Below are 19,007 nucleotides of genomic sequence, written 5' to 3' on the forward strand. Positions count from 1 at the left end.
ACACTGTGGCCCCATTAAAGACTGATTTGGCCATGGTAAATTCAGATGAAACATTTCAAAGTTCATATTCACTCAGCTGTAATGTACACATGACTTATTTTGCCATTACCTATTTAGAGATGGCACGATACCACTTTTTTATGTCCGATACCGATACCGATATCATAAATTTGGATATCTGCCGATACCGATATGAATCCGATATAGTGTTTTTTAATCAACAAAACTTGTTTTTTTTAATATCTTGCTGCATTTTGTATAAGTTCATACTCAAGTTTAAAACAACAACTACACTAAAGCTATTCTGTTATACCTGTATGCAAAAAAAAATGTTTCATAGTTCAGCAATACTGATCAATCTAATAAACTTAAACCTACACCATCCTCCCTATTCTGGTATTTTAAAGAGTACTTAGCGTAAATATTAAGCAACCTAACTAATAGGGTTCCAACTCCCAGCAACAAAAATAAATAAATAAAAAATGGGGAACCACCCCTCACGCTCCACCTCATGATGCTTAATCGACGTAATCAACCTTAATTTGATGCAGTGTGAAAAAAAATGCACAGAAATCAATTATTTTTCAAGAAATATTAAATAGATTCAACATCTTTCTTCAACAAAATTGCAGACTGCACAGATGGTACCTTCCCAAAGGAAAAAGTACTATAGCTTACTAGGGTATATATATTAGACTTAATAGTCACTATATACAGTAATTGACTTCTATTCATTTTACATCAAATTAAAACTTTGGCTGTCAGATAATTATTTATTAAAAGCTAGACATTTTAAATGAGAATAAGAAAGAAAAGTATGTCTTTGTGCCCCCTTTTCCCTGTTAATGCCCTGTCGGCCCCCCTGGCTAAACTTTGCTAGATCCGCCCCTGCACAGTTACCAGCGTCAGCTACGTAGAAAAAGATCCTGGTGTAGAAAGTAATATTAAATAAATTGTAACAACAGCTTATCAAGCTTAAACATGCTGCTGTTGTTCAGCCGCTGGTTTCCTCTTTCTGGTGCAAAGTGGGCCAAAAACAAAGACGGACTCGCGACAGAAAAGCTGATCATTAAGCAGTTTCATGATTGAAGTAGCAGCAGGAGAGGCAGTCGCTCGTTAAGCTTAACGCAGGAATGCTTTACATTCAGAGATGGACTTACACACTTGCTTTACTTCTCTCGGGATAACTTTGTCGGAGATGAAATGCCAGGTTGCTAGCGAAGCTCCAAATGCTATCCAGACCACCGACAGGTCCCGCATGCCACAGCCGCTCTATCACGTGATGCATACTGCTCCGACGTGCTAACGTTCTGAGGTGAGTTACGGCGTGTTGCAAGTTTTGTGAGGTGCTTTCGTGATATTTAATGGATCGGATTACATTTTTTATTTTTCTCCGATATCCGATCCAGTAATTTAGGTCAGTATCGGACCGATACCGATACGTAATATCGGATCGGTCCATCTCTATACCTATTACAATAGCTTACTGCGGGAAATGGTTAATGCGGTACAGAAGTTTAAAAATAAAGAAAGAAAAGCTAAAGTGGCGAAACTGTTTTGTGACTTCCATCTCTGTAGAGAGATAAGCACCTCTGCATGTCACATGGTCAAAATTCACTGAGTCAATGTCACGTCTGCAGGACGTGTGACTCTTGTGAACACACTGTACACCCCCTGTCTGCAACACCACTGGAGTCTAGAAAACAGCTTTTGTTTTGTTATGATCAGATAAGACATATTTCTCATGTAAACTCATAAAGATGTACATGGTGTGATGATTGACAACATAAAAGGACTTTTTATTTGAGCACTTTGGCCCTTTATGGTTTGCATCATGATAAAAAAATATTTGTTTTAGTTTAAGTCACAAATAATAATAATAATAATGTTAATGTATTAAACCAAATATATATGTGTGTGTTAGCAGAGAAGGGCGTAAGTGCATTTCCTTGTTGTGGTCATGTCTCTGTAACTCTGTTGGTTAGTTGTTTATATGCCGTATATGGGCTTAAAATACACACTATGAAATGGACAGGAAGTGTGGGTGCTAAACTGTTGCTCTGCATACCACAGGAGTAGGGCAGGAGCTGCACAGAGGAATCAGGGTTCTTTCTCCCTTGGCTGTTTTGTTTGACTTTTTGTTCCTTTTTTGGTGATTTTCATCTTTAAGCAGGTCAGTCTTTGAACTTGTTATATTTTACCATTTTGCCTTTGTGTAACCTTTTGCTAGTGGGTAATAACATTTCCGTAGGCCTTTTGGTTATAAACACTGATATCTGAAAAATGTACATCATAAAACTGCATGAATACAATGTTTTTAGTCCATCATTAATGATAAAACTATAATAATAATGGCAGTTGCATTTTGTTAGTACTAAGATTGACCAGAATCGACAGGATTAAAAAAGATTACATCAGAGGGACAGGTTTTGGAGACAAAGCTGGAGAGGGCTGGTGTGACAGATGAGGATGGTAAGGATAGGATGATAACTAAAGCGAACAGCTGAAAGGGGAAGAAGAAGACTAGAAGTTGTATACAAAAAAAGTATTACATTAATTAAGTAATATCCTTGGAATGCTTCAGAGTTAAAGAAAACAAAAGTAATAGTGTCTCAGTGAATTTGTATATCTGATAAATGACCTCCATAACTTACACACAGAGCTGTTTGTGAAAATAAGTGACTCGTTGTTGTTGGATGTTGTTCAAGTCATATATCTCACATACACAGCTGACTTTAGTGGTTACTTTGCTTTTGTTAAAGTTAAAGAGTCTATCAGCAGGTCACTGTGTAATGTATTTACTATGATTCAACCATATTCATCAGATTGAATCTAAAAATACATCTTTACCATCTGGTGCTTCAGACGACCAGCTTATGTCCACCGCAGATTAACCAACCAACCCGTTCTCAGTCAAGTCACAAAACTAAGTAATTCAGCAAGTTTGCATTACAAAAATTTAGTATATTATAAAAAGTTTGTTTTGTTTTCTTCTTTTTCTGTACTTACTGTTATAGTGTACTAAAAAGGTCCAATTTTTCTTGTAATTCCACAAAAATGTAAACAAAAATTCAGAAAGTTAATTTCCCAGAGTATTGTGTTGGATGTCATTTACTCAGAAAATGTTTTTTTTATTATGACTGTTTAAACAATATTATATTTTTTTTGTTCTACAGACAACTGCCCACTAAAATCAAAACTTTAAAGAGGACAGACTAATGTAAATGTTTGGTTTTTCTTCACCAGGGACTCATGAAGGTTCAATGTGCCTGTTTGCTGCTGCTGCTGCTCTCTGCTGCTGTGCTCTCACAAACTTATAAAGATTTCAAAAGGAAACACATCCTTCCAAGAAAGGGCTCTCATGACTGTAATAACATGATGATAAATGTCAATGACATAAATCAGTGTAAGTCAATAAATACTTTCATGAAAGATAAGGTGACCTTAGTAGTTGCTTTGTGTAGCACTAAAAAAAAGGGGTTTGTCACCCACAAATTTGATGTCATTGACTGCATAATGATAAGCAGCAAACCTTGTTTATACCAAATGCTAACACTCAGAAAAAACAAAAGGATAAAATGTGAAAATGGCCTACCTGTACACCTTGAGGCCTGAAGTATCAGGTTTCAATGATGCCTTAAACGGTTCTCTGTCTTTCTGTTTCTTTATCAGTTATATATTTTATTGTGTGATGCTGAATCTGAGTAAATAAGTCACAAAAAGAGTCCCATCAGTCAGACTCTGCCCAAACTTTGCCTGTGCCACAAGCCTTTAATTTTGACCTTCCTTTATAAACATTTACTTTTGATTTAATAAAGGCTTTCTAAAACCACAAAATTAACAGATAGAAAGTATGAAATTGTTTGAAATGTGTCTATGAGGAAGCAATATGTTCATAAAAAATGTGAATTTGAACATGTGCTATCTCAAGTATATCATAAAATAGTTTGAAATGTTTAATCACTGTAGGGTCTGTGATTTGGTGCAATATAAATAAAATGTCATTCAATTTAATGCTGTTTTAAATAAACAGTAGAAATTCCTGATTATGTGTGTGTTGCTTGTTGAAGCACTTTGAGTTTGTTGAAGACCATCTCTGAAGATGTCCTTTGGATCAGTTACTATCCTTACATGACATTATCGTGTATAATGTGTGTTTTAACCGTTCTGAGAACATGATTGTGATTGGCAGTCAAAACTACTGTAACAACATTTGTTGATAAGTTAACATTTGCACGTTTTCACTTTTTGATCATCTGGAGATCATTTAACTAAAATAAAAATGTGCAATCTGACAAACCAGGCTCTTGATTTGTCTCTTACATTTTTGTGTTCAGTACTGGCATAATCATAAACTGATGGTGAGACTAATCAAATAGTTATTGTGGTATTAAAATGTAGCACGGGCTACTCAAGTGAAATATCTTCAGATTTTACTTAAACACAATTCTTACATCATTGTTATGTGGATAAATGCTATCTCTGGTATTGCACTAATAGCCATGTTACTGTAATACCTCTACTAGAAGCAGAAGAATCAAATACTCACGTTGGCATTTTACAATAAATGCCAGCTATAGTACACAGAACTGAAGAGTCTAAGGCTACGTCCACACGTACCCGGGTATTTTTGAAAACGCAGATTTTTCTATGCGTTTGCGCCTTTCGTCCACACGTAAACGGCGTTTTCGGTCACTGAAAACTGAGATTTTTAAAAACTCCAGCCAGGGTGGATATTTTCAAAAACTCAGTTTTTGCGTTTACGTGTGGACGAGGAAAACGGAGTAAACGCAGCGTCAAAGGTGTGCGCCTCTTCTGACGTCACACTGTGCGCCACGTTATTGTTTCGGTGAAATTAATTTCTACAATGGCGGACGTAGACAAAATACTGTTACAGAGGAGGCTACCCCCCTCTGTCCCCTTCTGGCTGCCTCTGCCTCAATTTTATCCCACAACTTAGACATCCTCATTACACATACATATAGGATCTTGGGGGTGGGCACGATACACGGAATCCAAATTACCATCAGGGTGTACACCCCACCCCTGGCATCGTTGCCCACCTCTCAATTTTAAATACACGTAGACATTGAGGGCTAGCAGGAGGGACCATGCGCTTACCTGCTGCTCTCTGGCAGGTAGCTCCATGCCCTCCTGGGTTTTAAATGCACCTTAGAACACACATGCATCAACATTACAATGAGCGGGTGGAGGGAGGTTTGGAGTCTTCTCTCACCCCCATTCTCTGCGACCTGCTGGAGCAGGGGGGCTAGGAGGAGGAGTTGGCCGCCTGACTGCGGTCTGGAGTGTGGGGCCTCCCTGCTGCTGCCGAGTCGGGGCGGTCTGCCTCCCCCCACCGCAGGGAAAAGGGTAACACCACCTGGGTCTGGGTGCAGTTCCCCCTCCAGGTGAAAGGGTACCTAGACCCGGTTTGTAGAGTACGCTTGGGGAGTGTGATCGTGTGTACAGTGTCTCTTTATGTCTGTCTCCACGTTGGTTGAGTGTGGAGTGAGTGCATATGAGAGCATGAGGGTGGGAATGGATGTTTGTGTCTGTGTGTGCCTGTATGTCTGTGTCTATATGTCAGGTTGGGTATCAGACGCCACCTCTCTGGGGACATCTCAGGCCCTCCAAGGTTTGGAGGCCTATCTCCCCCTACCACCACTTCCCCTGCCAGTGGCGGACTCCCTCAGACATTGGTGTGTTGGTGGTTCTTTGTGTCCGGGGATGGGCGTCCAGGTACACACCGGCTCACTCCTTGGCGGCCGCTTATCGGGGCCTGGAGCCTGGGGCTCGCTCGGGCCACTTCGGAGGTGGGGTGCCCCCGGCCTCTCGGCCTGGGGCTCGGTCACTCAGGCGCAGCTGGCTGCCGGCGGAGCTCACGGGCGCGTCACTGCAACTCCCCCTGGCTTCTGCTCCGCGGCTGCTGAGTGAACCCTCATCTGGGACTCTCCTCAGCTCTTTCTGGGACAGTGGCGCAGCTGCCCCTCTGTTGGTCTTCCTTGGTCTCTTGTGTTCTGGGGCCTCTGGATGTCTGGAGTTTTGATCTCCTCCATACCTGCTTCATGCCCTGGAGGACGGGGCTGTGGCCCCCCCCACACCCTCTAGCAGATTATTACATGAAGGAACCTTTTAAAAAACAAAAAACAAGCGCGTCCATGCTCACAGGTGTACACACGGGTGATCACACCCACAAACTACACCCTTTTTGGCTCCTACCTCAAAGCACACTGTGTTCTGTTGATCTTACGTGCTGCACAATAATGTTTAACATTTAGTATTTACTGTCATATTCCCATATATCATTGTGATGTTGTTTATTCTATTACTCTTGTTCTCTTCTGCTTGTTTTCTTTTTTCTTTCTCAGCAGGTGACCCAGGTGATCGATATATGCATTTTTTTTCTCTGCCCGTTCTGTTGGTTTTTGTTTTTTGCCCTTCTCCCCCGTCCCTCTTCTCAGCTCTTTCTCTTTCCCTCTTTCTTTCTCCCCTTCTTTCCCCCAGTCAAGTCTGTCCCGTATTCAGTAAGTGAAAATAAAATAAACAATAAAAGGTGAATCAAATGGACCATTACGGCAAGGCTGGGATGGTCAATTTGGTAAAGTAAATCCGTTGGGCATCTTTGTTTGCCCTTAGACAACAATTCTGATGGCAAAAGAGCCAAACGGGACAGGCAAAAAAAAAAAAAAAAGAGTCATTGTAGGTGTGGTTTGGCTCATGCTGCCTGTTGAAGAAGCTGCAGCACAGTCTTTGCCTTTCACTTCTTGCTCCACTTCTGTTGGCTACACAACACTGTTTAGACTGAACATCGACAGAAGCAATTACAACCCAAGCATGGCTGGCAAGTTCGATTCTGGCAGGACAAACGATGATGAGATGAGGATAGTGATGGTGGGGAAGACTGGAACTGGAAAGAGTGCTACTGGAAACACTATTCTGGGCCGTGAGTGCTTTGAATCCAAGTTCAGTCCCATATCTGTGACTGTAGAATCTTTCAAAGGAAAAGCTGCAGTGGATGGACATCGCGTTGCTGTCATTGACACCCCGGGCCTGTTTGATACCAGGGTTGATGAAGAGAAAACTCAGAAAAATACACTCAACAAAAATATAAACGCAACACCTTTGTTACTGCTCCCATTCCCCATGGGATGGACGTAGAGACCTAAAATTCATTCCAGATACACAATATAACCATCCCTCCCAAACAGTGGTCACAAATCAGTCCAAATGTGTGGTAGTGGGCACATCTGCCATATTGAGATAATCCATCCCACCTCACAGGTGTGCCACATCAGGATGCTGATCTGACATCATGAGTAGTGCACAGGTGTACCTCAGACTGCCCACAACAAAAGGCCACCCTGGAATGTGCAGTTTTTTGCACTATTGGGGGTCTGGGGACCCAGAACCGGTCAGTATCTGGTGTGACCACCATTTGCCTCATGCAGTGCAACACATCGTCGCATGGAGTCTATCAGATTGTCAATTGTGGCCTGTGGAATGTTGGTCCACTCCACTTCAATGGCTGTGCGAGGTTGTTGGATATTCGTGGGAACTGGTACACGCTGTCGTATACGCCGGTCAAGCACATCCCGAACATGCTCAATGGGTGACATGTCCGGTGAGTATGCTGGCCATGCAAGAACTGGGACATTCTCAGCTGCCATCTGCCCTGAACAATGTGAACCATGATTCATCCGTGAAGCGCACACCTCTCCAACGTGCCAGACGCCATCGAATGTGAGCATTTGCCCACACAAGTCTGTTACGGCGACGAGCTGGAGTCAGGTCAAGACCCCGATGAGGACGACGGGCATGCAGTTGAGCGTCCCTGAGACGGTTTCTGACAGTTTGTGCAGAAACTGTTTGGTTGTGCAAACCAATTGTTCCAGCAGCTGTCTGGGTGGCTGGTCTCAGACGATCTTGGAGGTGAACCTGCTGGATGTGGAGGTCCTGGGCTGGTGTGGTTACACGAGGTCTGCGGTTGTGAGGCCGGTTGGATGTGCTGCCATATTCTCTGAAACGCCTGTGGAGACGGCTTATGGTTGAGAAATGAACATTCAATGCACGGGCGACAGATCTGGTTGACATTCCTGCTGTCAGCATGCCAATTGCACGCTCCCTCATTGCTTGTGGCATCTGTGGCATTTTGCTGTGAGACAAAACTGCACATTCCAGGGTGGCCTTTTGTTGTGGGCAGTCTGAGGTACACCTGTGCACTACTCATGATGTCAGATCAGCATCCTGATGTGGCACACCTGTGAGGTGGGATGGATTATCTCAATATAGCAGATGTGCCCACTACCACACATTTGGACTGATTTGTGACCACTGTTTGGGAGGGATGGTTATATTGTGTATCTGGAATGAATTTTAGGTCTCTACGTCCATGCCATGGGGAATGGGAGCAAAAACAAAAGTGTTGCGTTTATATTTTTGTTGAGTGTAATTTTGTAGTATATTAATATAGAAGGTCTAGTTACATGTGCATAAAAATAGATAGTAGAACTGTCTACTTTTTACTTTCGTACTTTGAGGACATTTCAGAGCCTGTAATTATTCACTTTTGCTCGAGTAAAGAACTTGAATCAGTACTTCAACGTTCAGCATTGGGGCCGGTTAATACTTGGATGGGAAACCTCCTGGAAATACCAGGTGCTGTAAGCTTTTTCACTTCGACACACAAACTGCAGAGGGCGCTGCTGATATCTATTGTAGCTGGAGACACAGTTCAGTAAGACATGGTCAGACTGTATCAGTCCTTACTACAAACCAGGAAGGCAACAAATATTTTTTTCACAGTACTGTAAAACAACACAGAGTTACACACATTGTGTGGTATCATCGTAATAGTTACTAATTGTGTTGAGCAGGTGTTCATTTTCAAATTAATGTCAGCAGATTTTTGCTAATTTACTGTATAGAGTAGGTAATAGATAGCCATGCAGTGATACAAGCAATCCAAAACTACATGAAACACATGACATTAGACATAATAGGCCTTCCTCATTGGAGACGTGTTGACTTCTTAGTCACATGATTAGCAACAATGATCATGCTGATCTGTGTGTGCCTGTGAGCTGTTGGCAAAACTTATTGTTGCTGCTGTTTCCTTTTTACCCTCTTTTTTCTAAGTTAATCAGAAAAAAGTTTTTAGCCATAATTTTCTTTATTACTCCATTTACATAAATTCTTTTTATTTATTTATTTTTTTGTATTTTCCAGAATTATATATTTTTTTTAATTATAAGGTTAACCAGCAACACTGAGAAAGCAAGAACAACACTCAGTTGAATTATGACAGTGACTCACAAACTTATTTTAAAGGCGACAACTAGGTTAAAAAAGAAGGACCAGTTCTAGAGGTCATGGCACAAAGTCCACAAATCTAAGTTTATTGTCAGGCTGCGAGTCACACATGTGAAGGAAAAAGGCAACGCAAACAACTCAGTCAAGGGGAAGTTAAAAGTTGGAGCAAAGATGGATTCGTTCACCAAGAAAGTGAAGAAAAGTAAATCTCACAAACAAACAAAAAAAACCCATCACTGCCAACAAGATAAGTTACAAAGAGCTCCCACGATCAGTTTCTTAACTGCCTATCTATTGGAGCCTATGTGTTTAACCACTGTTACAGAGTGAGAGGGTACATCCTGCTCATGCTGAAAGTCGGTCACCAAAAATAATAATATGCTCTCACATCCACACATACACCAATTATTTCACATAAAATATAAATGTGTTTGTAAAAATGTTAAACATATACAGATATCTCTAACTATAATATTGCCATGACTGAATACTGAATGTCCCAAAAGCCCACAGTAAGACTCTACTTCAACTAATAAATCACTAAGATAACATAAGAAGGAAATTCAATATGTCCACAGGATCCGCTGTGTGAAAACAGCGAGCTGTAAATGAAAAGAAAAAGCTTCAAAACTTCAGAAAGAAGTTTGACATATTTTACAGGAACCTCACATATAATCCCCAAAATATTATGACTTTTGAACTTGTTGCTATCTGTGACATCATGCTAGGAAGTCTTGATATGCAGGGAAACTCAAAAAAAAGTATGATACAGAGGGGCAGTCACACTTTACTATATGAAGAGATCAAGACTAAGCTTACAGTCAATTAATGCATGAATCAGTGGTTTGGAACTGGTTTGGGGAAAGTTTAACATTTTCCCCAAACCAGTTCCTCATTTTTTAACTCCTCCAACCACTGCATGGCCAACATTAAGTACGGTTTCAGCAGGTACTATCAGAAAAAATAATGGATTAAACTCCTCAGCTTCATCTCTGGCTTCATTTTCATATCCGGCCTGAATCTTGCGTCTTTCTTCCTCCAGTTCTCTCTCACACTTCATCTTTAACTTCTTCATCTCCCATTCTCTCTCATCCATCTCTCTCTTTCTCTCCTCATTCATCTCCTCTCTCTCCCTCTTCCTCTCCTCCTGTCTCTCCTTCCTCTCCCTCTCTCTCTCAGCCTGGAGTTGTCTTTTGTATTTCTGCATCTCTTTCTCATATCTTTCCCGTATTTCTCTCTCCATTTTCACTTTTTCTGTCTGTATTTCTTCTTCTTTCTCTTTCAGGATGCGTTGTTTGTCCTCTTCAATCGCCCTCTTAGCCTTTTGGAACATCTCGTTGGTGTAGTGGCTTCCTCTGTTCTTCTGGACTATCTCTCTGATCTTCTGGATCAGCTCAGTAACCTGAGAGTGCTCCTTCAATTTATTGTTGAAGATGTGGTACTGACCGTTACATCTGGCCACGAGTTCCTGAAGGTCTGAGCTTCCTTCTAAGAACTCTTCAATAGTGGTGCCTTCAAGTTGGTCCCCATGGGTAAAGAGAACCATGCTGTATTTGTCTGCTGCGTGGCCAAAGATTTTTTGAATCCTTTGCACCGTCTGTTTTTCCTCTTCAGTGAATCTGCCCAGTCTGATGACCACCAAGAAGATATGGGGTCCTGGAGAAGCATAGGAGATGCACTGGCATATACACTCAACAAAAATATAAACGCAACACCTTTGTTACTGCTCCCATTCCCCATGGGATGGACGTAGAGACCTAAAATTCATTCCAGATACACAATATAACCATCCCTCCCAAACAGTGGTCACAAATCAGTCCAAATGTGTGGTAGTGGGCACATCTGCTATATTGAGATAATCCATCCCACCTCACAGGTGTGCCACATCAGGATGCTGATCTGACATCATGAGTAGTGCACAGGTGTACCTCAGACTGCCCACAACAAAAGGCCACCCTGGAATGTGCAGTTTTGTCTCACAGCAAAATGCCACAGATGCCACAAGCAATGAGGGAGCGTGCAATTGGCATGCTGACAGCAGGAATGTCAACCAGATCTGTCGCCCGTGCATTGAATATTCATTTCTCAACCATAAGCCGTCTCCACAGGCGTTTCAGAGAATATGGCAGCACATCCAACCGGCCTCACAACCGCAGACCTCGTGTAACCACACCAGCCAAGGACCTCCACATCCAGCAGGTTCACCTCCAAGATCGTCTGAGACCAGCCACCCAGACAGCTGCTGGAACAATTGGTTTGCACAACCAAACAATTTCTGCACAAACTGTCAGAAACCGTCTCAGGGACGCTCAACTGCATGCCCGTCGTCCTCATCGGGGTCTTGACCTGACTCCAGCTCGTCGCCGTAACAGACTTGTGTGGGCAAATGCTCACATTCGATGGCGTCTGGCACGTTGGAGAGGTGTGCGCTTCACGGATGAATCATGGTTCACATTGTTCAGGGCAGATGGCAGCTGAGAATGTCCCAGTTCTTGCATGGCCAGCATACTCACCGGACATGTCACCCATTGAGCATGTTCGGGATGTGCTTGACCGGCGTATACGACAGCGTGTACCAGTTCCCACGAATATCCAACAACCTCGCACAGCCATTGAAGTGGAGTGGACCAACATTCCACAGGCCACAATTGACAATCTGATAGACTCCATGCGACGATGTGTTGCACTGCATGAGGCAAATGGTGGTCACACCAGATACTGACCGGTTCTGGGTCCCCAGACCCCCAATAGCGCAAAAAACTGCACATTCCAGGGTGGCCTTTTGTTGTGGGCAGTCTGAGGTACACCTGTGCACTACTCATGGTGTCAGATCAGCATCCTGATGTGGCACACCTGTGAGGTGGGATGGATTATCTCAATATAGCAGATGTGCCCACTACCACACATTTGGACTGATTTGTGACCACTGTTTGGGAGGGATGGTTATATTGTGTATCTGGAATGAATTTTAGGTCTCTACGTCCATGCCATGGGGAATGGGAGCAGTAACAAAGGTGTTGCGTTTATATTTTTGTTCAGTGTAATATCAGTACATGAGAATACAAATGTTAAATGCTGTTACTCTTTGTGGATTAAACTCAACAAGATGTAACCTGATGTTTCACAGCTATCTTGGCTGAGTTCCATTCCCTACACTAAAGGTATACTGTAAACTGTTTAAAGTTGGTATAATGACTGAGTTCAGTGAATGACTCTAAGCATCATCATTTTAAATGTAAATGAATTAATAATTAGAATAATTAAAATAACGTGTAAGCACTGGCGCATTAGCATTAAACCTTGTGAACTGACTGTGTGTGTACGGCTCATTTCCTATTTAAATAGCATCTCCTACAGTCCACAGATATAACCTCTCTTCTTTCTCTCCTGTCCTGTCTTTTCTTACATCTTTCTGGGTGAAGTTAGCTCTTTTTCTTTTCTCTCCCTTTGACCCCTTTGACATACAGCAGCTGGACCTTTAGCTAGTGTTGTGGATAGGCGTAGCTTTGGGTCACGTGGTGTCGGTGATTGCTATATCACCTGTTCACGTCCTGAGGGAATTTTTGTGAACGAGTGGGTGATGGGGGAAGTCGACTTTTGCTGACCGCTCAAGCTTAGAATGTTTTTGATCACTGTTTTTCTACGGATTTTAAGGATTTGATAACAAATAAAGGAGTTTTAACCTGGAACTTTGACTTACGTTTTAAACAGCGGGCGCGTCAACATTATTCCCCTATTCAGCTGCTCGGCGACTCAAAGGCTTGACAGTCGCCAATATTTGTCAGCAAAAAGTGCGACGGCAATGGAGCCTCCCGCAATCAGCGCTGAATAAACGCCGACGCGAGCCCACACACCGCCGCCACTACACCCATAAAAGCGGCTAGTCTGACAGATAAGGAGAAGACGACGGTGGTATGTAAACTGTGTTTTTGTGCTGCGTGTTGTTTGTTTGAACGCAGTTTGGATTCTGACCATACGAAGATGTTTTTGTGACACGCCCACCGCTACGTTTGCTGTTGGATTTGGTGTGTGTGTGTGTGTGTGTGTGTGTGTGTGTGTGTGTTGTGGCTCGTGGCTCGTGGCTCTGCAGGCGTTCAACTGAGTTTGAAGGAATCGCTGTTGCCTTTGTTTTGGATTTTGGCATGCTGCTTATGTTGAATGCTTAAAATGAGTGGATCGCAGGCTGCATCTGTTGTTGGAAAAACTGAAAAGGATAAAAGATTAATTTCCCTCACTGAGAAAGCTCTTGCAAACAAAATTGAAACCATCCAAACAGATTGGAAAAGGCATGTAAACAAAATGAAAAGTGTTATTATGTCTCTTAAAGAGCAAAGATGATAAAAATCATTCACGAGTCAAATCACAGTTTGTTGAGTTAACACACCTGTTTAAGGATGCCAGTGCATTGCATGAATCTTTACTTTCTCTAATCTCATTTGATGAGAAAGATAAACAAAATACATGGTTCTCAAGCATCGCTAAATACAATAAAGGGTTTATGGAGGATGTTAACATATGGCTTTCTGAAACTGATAAATGTTCGGGGAGGCCATCACCTGACAAAGCACAGTTACAGGAAACTTCCCTGGGAGGAGAAATGGAGGTTCGAGAGCACACTGGAAAAGAACCTCAATCATCTCTTAATCCTCAGAATGATGTTAATGGTGACGTGTTGCCATCCGACAGTGTGTCAAATCAAGGCAGCTCAAGAGTATCATCTACTTCATCTGCACATCTCAGGGCAGAAGCTGAAATGGCCGCCTTGCTTGCACGTCAACATATGCTGAAAGAAAAACACTCTCTTGAAGAACAAGAGGAACAATTGAGGAGAAAGAAAGAACAACTTCAGCTTGAAGCAGATATAGCTGCAACTGTTGCAAAGGTGAACGTGCTGAGAACTGGATCCACTATGCGGAGCGTCGCTCCACGGAAATCTAATGGAATGGAATCATATTTTAAAACAAAGGGAAACAGCCTTGAAATTCTTAATGCGGATGCAGAGACTTTTGTTCCACAGACGCTTACAAAAGGAAATGCAATCACTGGGAATGCAGAGCTTCAAGTAAAAACAGTGCAACAGAATATGAAAAGTTCAAAAAAAGCGCCCCTCGACAGCCAAACCCATCTGTTCTCTGATTGGATTGTTACATTTGTGATTGACATGACATTGACCAATCAGATGAAGGGAAGAAAAATAGGGTCAAAATCCGTACTTGTAACTTGCAGGGTTGTTTTTTTTTTTGTTTGTTTTTTTTTTAAGTCCACACACAAATCTTTTTTACAAGTACAAAATATTTATGACCACATTTTGAGCCCATATGATATTCACTGCACATGCCCATATTAACCTTAACCAGAGGGTTTAAAAACGGCTTCTGCCGTGGCCTGGTGGACAAGAAATTGGTTAAGGGTTCCCCGAGCTTTCACGCCCCTCATGTTCTTCATGTGCCCACCACTAGAAGCATGCCTATGGAAAAAGTGCGCCGGCACACAGTGCAGTGCGCTTTATAGGTGTTATCGTGCACTTTTCCAGCCAGGTGTTTTCCTTTTCCCATTCCTCCCTGTACTTTTGCAGCCTTTTTTTTTTTTTTTTCTTTCTCTGAGGGGAACAAACATCCATCCATCCATCCATCTTCATCCGCTTATCCGAGGTCGGGTCGCGGGGGTAGCAGCCTAAGCAAAGAGGTCCAGACCTCCCTCTCCCCAGCCACCTCCTCCAGCTTGTCCGGGGGAATACCAAGGCGTTCCCAGGCCAGCCGAGAGATATAATCTCTCCAGCGTGTCCTGGGTCTGCCCCGGGGCCTCCTCCCGGTGGGACATGCCTGGAACACCTCGCCCAGGAGGCGCCCAGGGGGCATCCTTGCCAGATGCCCGAACCACCTCAGCTGGCTCCTTTCGATGTGGAGCAGCAGCTGCTCTACTCTAAGCCCCTCCCGGATGGCCGAACTTCTCACCCTATCTCTAAGGGAGAGGCCAGCCACCCTTCGGAGGAAGCTCATTTCCGCCGCTTGTATCCGCGATCTCGTTCTTTCGGTCACTACCCACAGCTCGTGGCCATAGGTGAGGGTAGGGACGTAGATCGACCGGTAAATTGAGAGCTTCGCTTTTACACTCAGCTCCCTCTTCACCACGACTGACCGGTGCAGCGTCCGCATTACTGCAGCCGCAGCCCCAATCCGTCTGTCGATCTCCAGCTCCCTTCTCCCATCACTCGCGAACAAGACCCCGAGATACTTGAACTCCTCCACTTGGGGCAGGAACTCATCCCCGACCCGGAGTGGGCACTCCACCCTTTTCCGGCTGAGAACCATGGCCTCAGATTTGGAGGTGCTGATCCTCATTCCCGCTGCGTCACACTCGGCTGCGAACCGCTCCAGTGCGAGCTGGAGGCCCTCACCCGATGAAGCCAACAGAACCACATCATCCGCAAAAATCAGAGATGAGATTCTGAGGCCACCAAAGCGAAAGCCCTCCGCCACTTGGCTGCGCCTAGAAATCCTGTCCATAAAAATTATGAACAGAACCGGAGACAAAGGGCAGCCCTGGCGGAGCCCATCACCCACCGGGAACGAGTCCGACTTATTGCCGGCAATGCGAACCAAGCTCTTGCAACGGTTGTATAGGGATTGAATGGCCCGTAGCAATGGGCCAGACACCCCATACTCGCGCAACACCTCCCACAGGACGCCCCGAGGGACACGGTCGAATGCCTTCTCCAGGTCCACAAAACACATGTAGACTGGTTGGGCAAACTCCCATGCACCCTCAAGTATCCTCGAGAGGACAAAGAGCTGGTCCAGTGTTCCGCGACCAGGACGAAAACCGCATTGTTCCTCCTGTATCCGAGGTTCGACTAGCGGACGAACCCTCCTCTCCAGCACCCTGGCATAGACTTTCCCGGGGAGGCTGAGGAGTGTGATCCCCCTGTAGTTGGAACACACCCTCCGGTCCCCCTTCTTGAAGATGGGGACCACCACCCCGGTCTGCCAGTCCACAGGTACTGCCCCTGATCTCCACGCAACATTGCAGAGACGTGTCAACCAAGACAGCCCTACAACGTCCAGAGCCTTCAGGAACTCGGGGCGGACCTCATCGACACCAGGGGCTCTGCCACCAAGGAGTTGTTTAACTGCCTCAGTGACCTCGCCCCCGGAAATTGGTGGGTCACACCCCTCATCCCCAGACTCTGCTTCCTCCCCGGAAGACGTGTCAGTGGGATTAAGGAGGTCCTCGAAGTATTCCTTCCACCGCCCGACAATTTTCTCAGTCGACGTCAACAGCGCTCCGCCAGCACTATACACAGTGCAGGTAGAGCACCGCTTTCCCCTCCTGAGACGCCTGACGGTTTGCCAGAATCTCTTCGAGGCAGTCCGAAAGTCTTTTTCCATGGCCTCTCCGAACTCCTCCCACACCCGAGTTTTTGCTTCAGCCACTGCCCGAGCCGCATTCCGCTTGGCCTGTCGATACCTGTCGGCTGCCTCCGGAGTCCCACAGGCTAACCAAGCCCGATAGGCCTCCTTCTTCAGCCTGGTGGCTCCCTTCACCTCTGGTGTCCACCATTTGGTTCGGGGATTACCACCACGGCAGGCACCAACCACCTTGCGGCCGCAGCTCAATGCAGCAGCTTCGGCAATGGAGACGCTGAACATGGTCCATTCGGACTCAATGTCCCCAGTCTCCCTCGGAATGCTGTTGAAGCTCTGCCGGAGGTGTGCGTTGAAGATCTCGCGGACTGGGGCCTCTGCTAGACGTTCCCAGCACACCCTCACTACGCGTTTAGGTGCACCAGGTCTGTCCAGCGTCCTCCCCCGCCACCTGATCCAACTCACCACCAGGTGGTGATCAGTTGACAGCTCAGCCCCTCTCTTTACCCGAGTGTCCAGAACATATGGTCGCAGGTCTGGTGATACGATTACAAAATCGATCATCGACCTACGGCCTAGAGCATCCTGGTGCCACGTGCACTTATGGACACTCTTATGTTCGAACAGGGTGTTCGTTATGGCCAAACTGTGATTAGCACAGAAGTCCAATAACAAAGCACCGCTCGGGTTCAGATCAGGGAGGCCGTTCCTCCCAATCACGCCCCTCCAGGTCTCGCTGTCGTTACCCACGTGAGCATTGAAGTCTCCCAGCAGGACAACAGAGTCTCCAGGTGGAGCACCTTCCAGCACCCCCCCCAGGGACTCTAAGAAGGCTGGGTACTCCGAACTGCCACTCGGCGCATAAGCGCAGATGACAGTCAGGACCCGTTCCCCGACCCTAAGGCGCAGGGAACAAGCCCTCTCGTCCACCGGGAAAAACCCCAACGTACCGGCAGCAAGCCGAGGGGATATAAGAATACCCACCCCAGCCCGCCGCCTCTCACCAGGGGCAACTCCAGACTGAGACAGAGTCCAGCCCCTCTCCAGGAGACTGGTTCCAGAGCCCAGACAATGCGTAGAGGTGAGCCCAACTATATCTAGCCGGTACCTCTCAACCTCACGCACCAACTCAGGCTCCTTCCCCACCAGAGAGGTGACATTCCATGTCCCTATTGCCAGTCTTGGCAGCCGGGGGTCGGTCCGCCAGGGCCTCCGCTCCTGGCCGCCACCCGGCTCACAATGCACCCGACCCCTATGGCGCCTCCTGCGGGTGGTGGGCCTGCGGGAGGATGGGCCCATGTCTCCTCTTCGGGCTGTGCCCGGCCGGGCCCCATGGACTAAGGCCCGGCCACCAGACGCTCGCCCTCGGGCACCCTCCCCGGGCCTGGCTCCAGGGCGGGGCCCCGGTAACCCTATCCCGGGCAGGGTAAACTGTTCCCTCGATATTCTTTTCATGGGGGTCTTCTGAATCGCTCTTTGTCTGGTCCCTCACCCAGGACCAGTTTGCCATGGGAGACCCTACCAGGGGGCAAAAGCCCCCAGACAACATAGCCCCTGGGATCCCTGGGACACACAAACCCCTCCACCACGATAAGGTAGCGATTCAAGGAGGAGAGGGAACAAACATTTTGGCCCAATATGAGCCGATTTTTGATTCGTGCGACCGATTTGGTGATCGGCCCGATTTTGGCCTTCATCGTGTGTCGTGTAGTATACGTGGGGTAACGAGAAGCGATTACCACCTCACGACCAGCTCCCGATCATCAATCGCTCGTGAGGGTGTCACCGCAGCCGCTCACACTGCTCACGCGCAAACACGTAAACGTCGGTGAAAAAGACGGAGCAGCACAGCAGTGCAGCGTGTGATCTGGACACGATTGATGGAGGCACAACTTGTAGAACTTTGGAAAGCTCATCCGAGCCTTTTCGATGTGGCATCACAAAATTATCACGACCACAACAACCGTGAAAATAGTTGGATTTACACTGCTGCTCAATCACAGCTGCCTGATCAATGTTTTTCATTAGCAATTTAGCAAAGTTGATGGTGGTGGTGTGTCTGTGTGAGTGAAAGGCAGAGAGAGCGAGCGACAGATTTTCTGTTATAACCTTCATTTTATGGAGGCACAGTGTGAGCACTCAGGTCGCATCAGAGCATCGGGCCGTATAGTGTGAGACCTGCATCGTGACCTACGAACTTCTAACCCCTGCGAGTCAATCGTGCAGTTTGAACAGGAGCTGAATAACGCGACTGAAAAAATCGCACAGTGTCTGCCCAGCTTTAGGTGTACTGTCGTCCGAGACTTGCACCGCAGTGTCGGCGTTTGTTCCCCT

General features: G+C 45.6%; 1 pseudogene; it reads right to left on the reverse strand.

Annotated features, from left to right (window-relative positions):
- Positions 1 to 10,099: 10,099 nt before the first annotated feature.
- LOC147302974 (GTPase IMAP family member 7-like) lies at positions 10,100 to 13,946 on the reverse strand (annotated as a pseudogene).
- Positions 13,947 to 19,007: the final 5,061 nt, after the last annotated feature.

This window comes from Aulonocara sp. 'chitande type north' Nkhata Bay, linkage group LG23 (genome assembly GCF_057382095.1).
Source record: "Aulonocara sp. 'chitande type north' Nkhata Bay isolate Kocher_YH1m ecotype deep benthic linkage group LG23, A_spYH_male_GT1.1, whole genome shotgun sequence".
Lineage (NCBI taxonomy): Eukaryota > Metazoa > Chordata > Actinopteri > Cichliformes > Cichlidae > Aulonocara > Aulonocara sp. 'chitande type north' Nkhata Bay.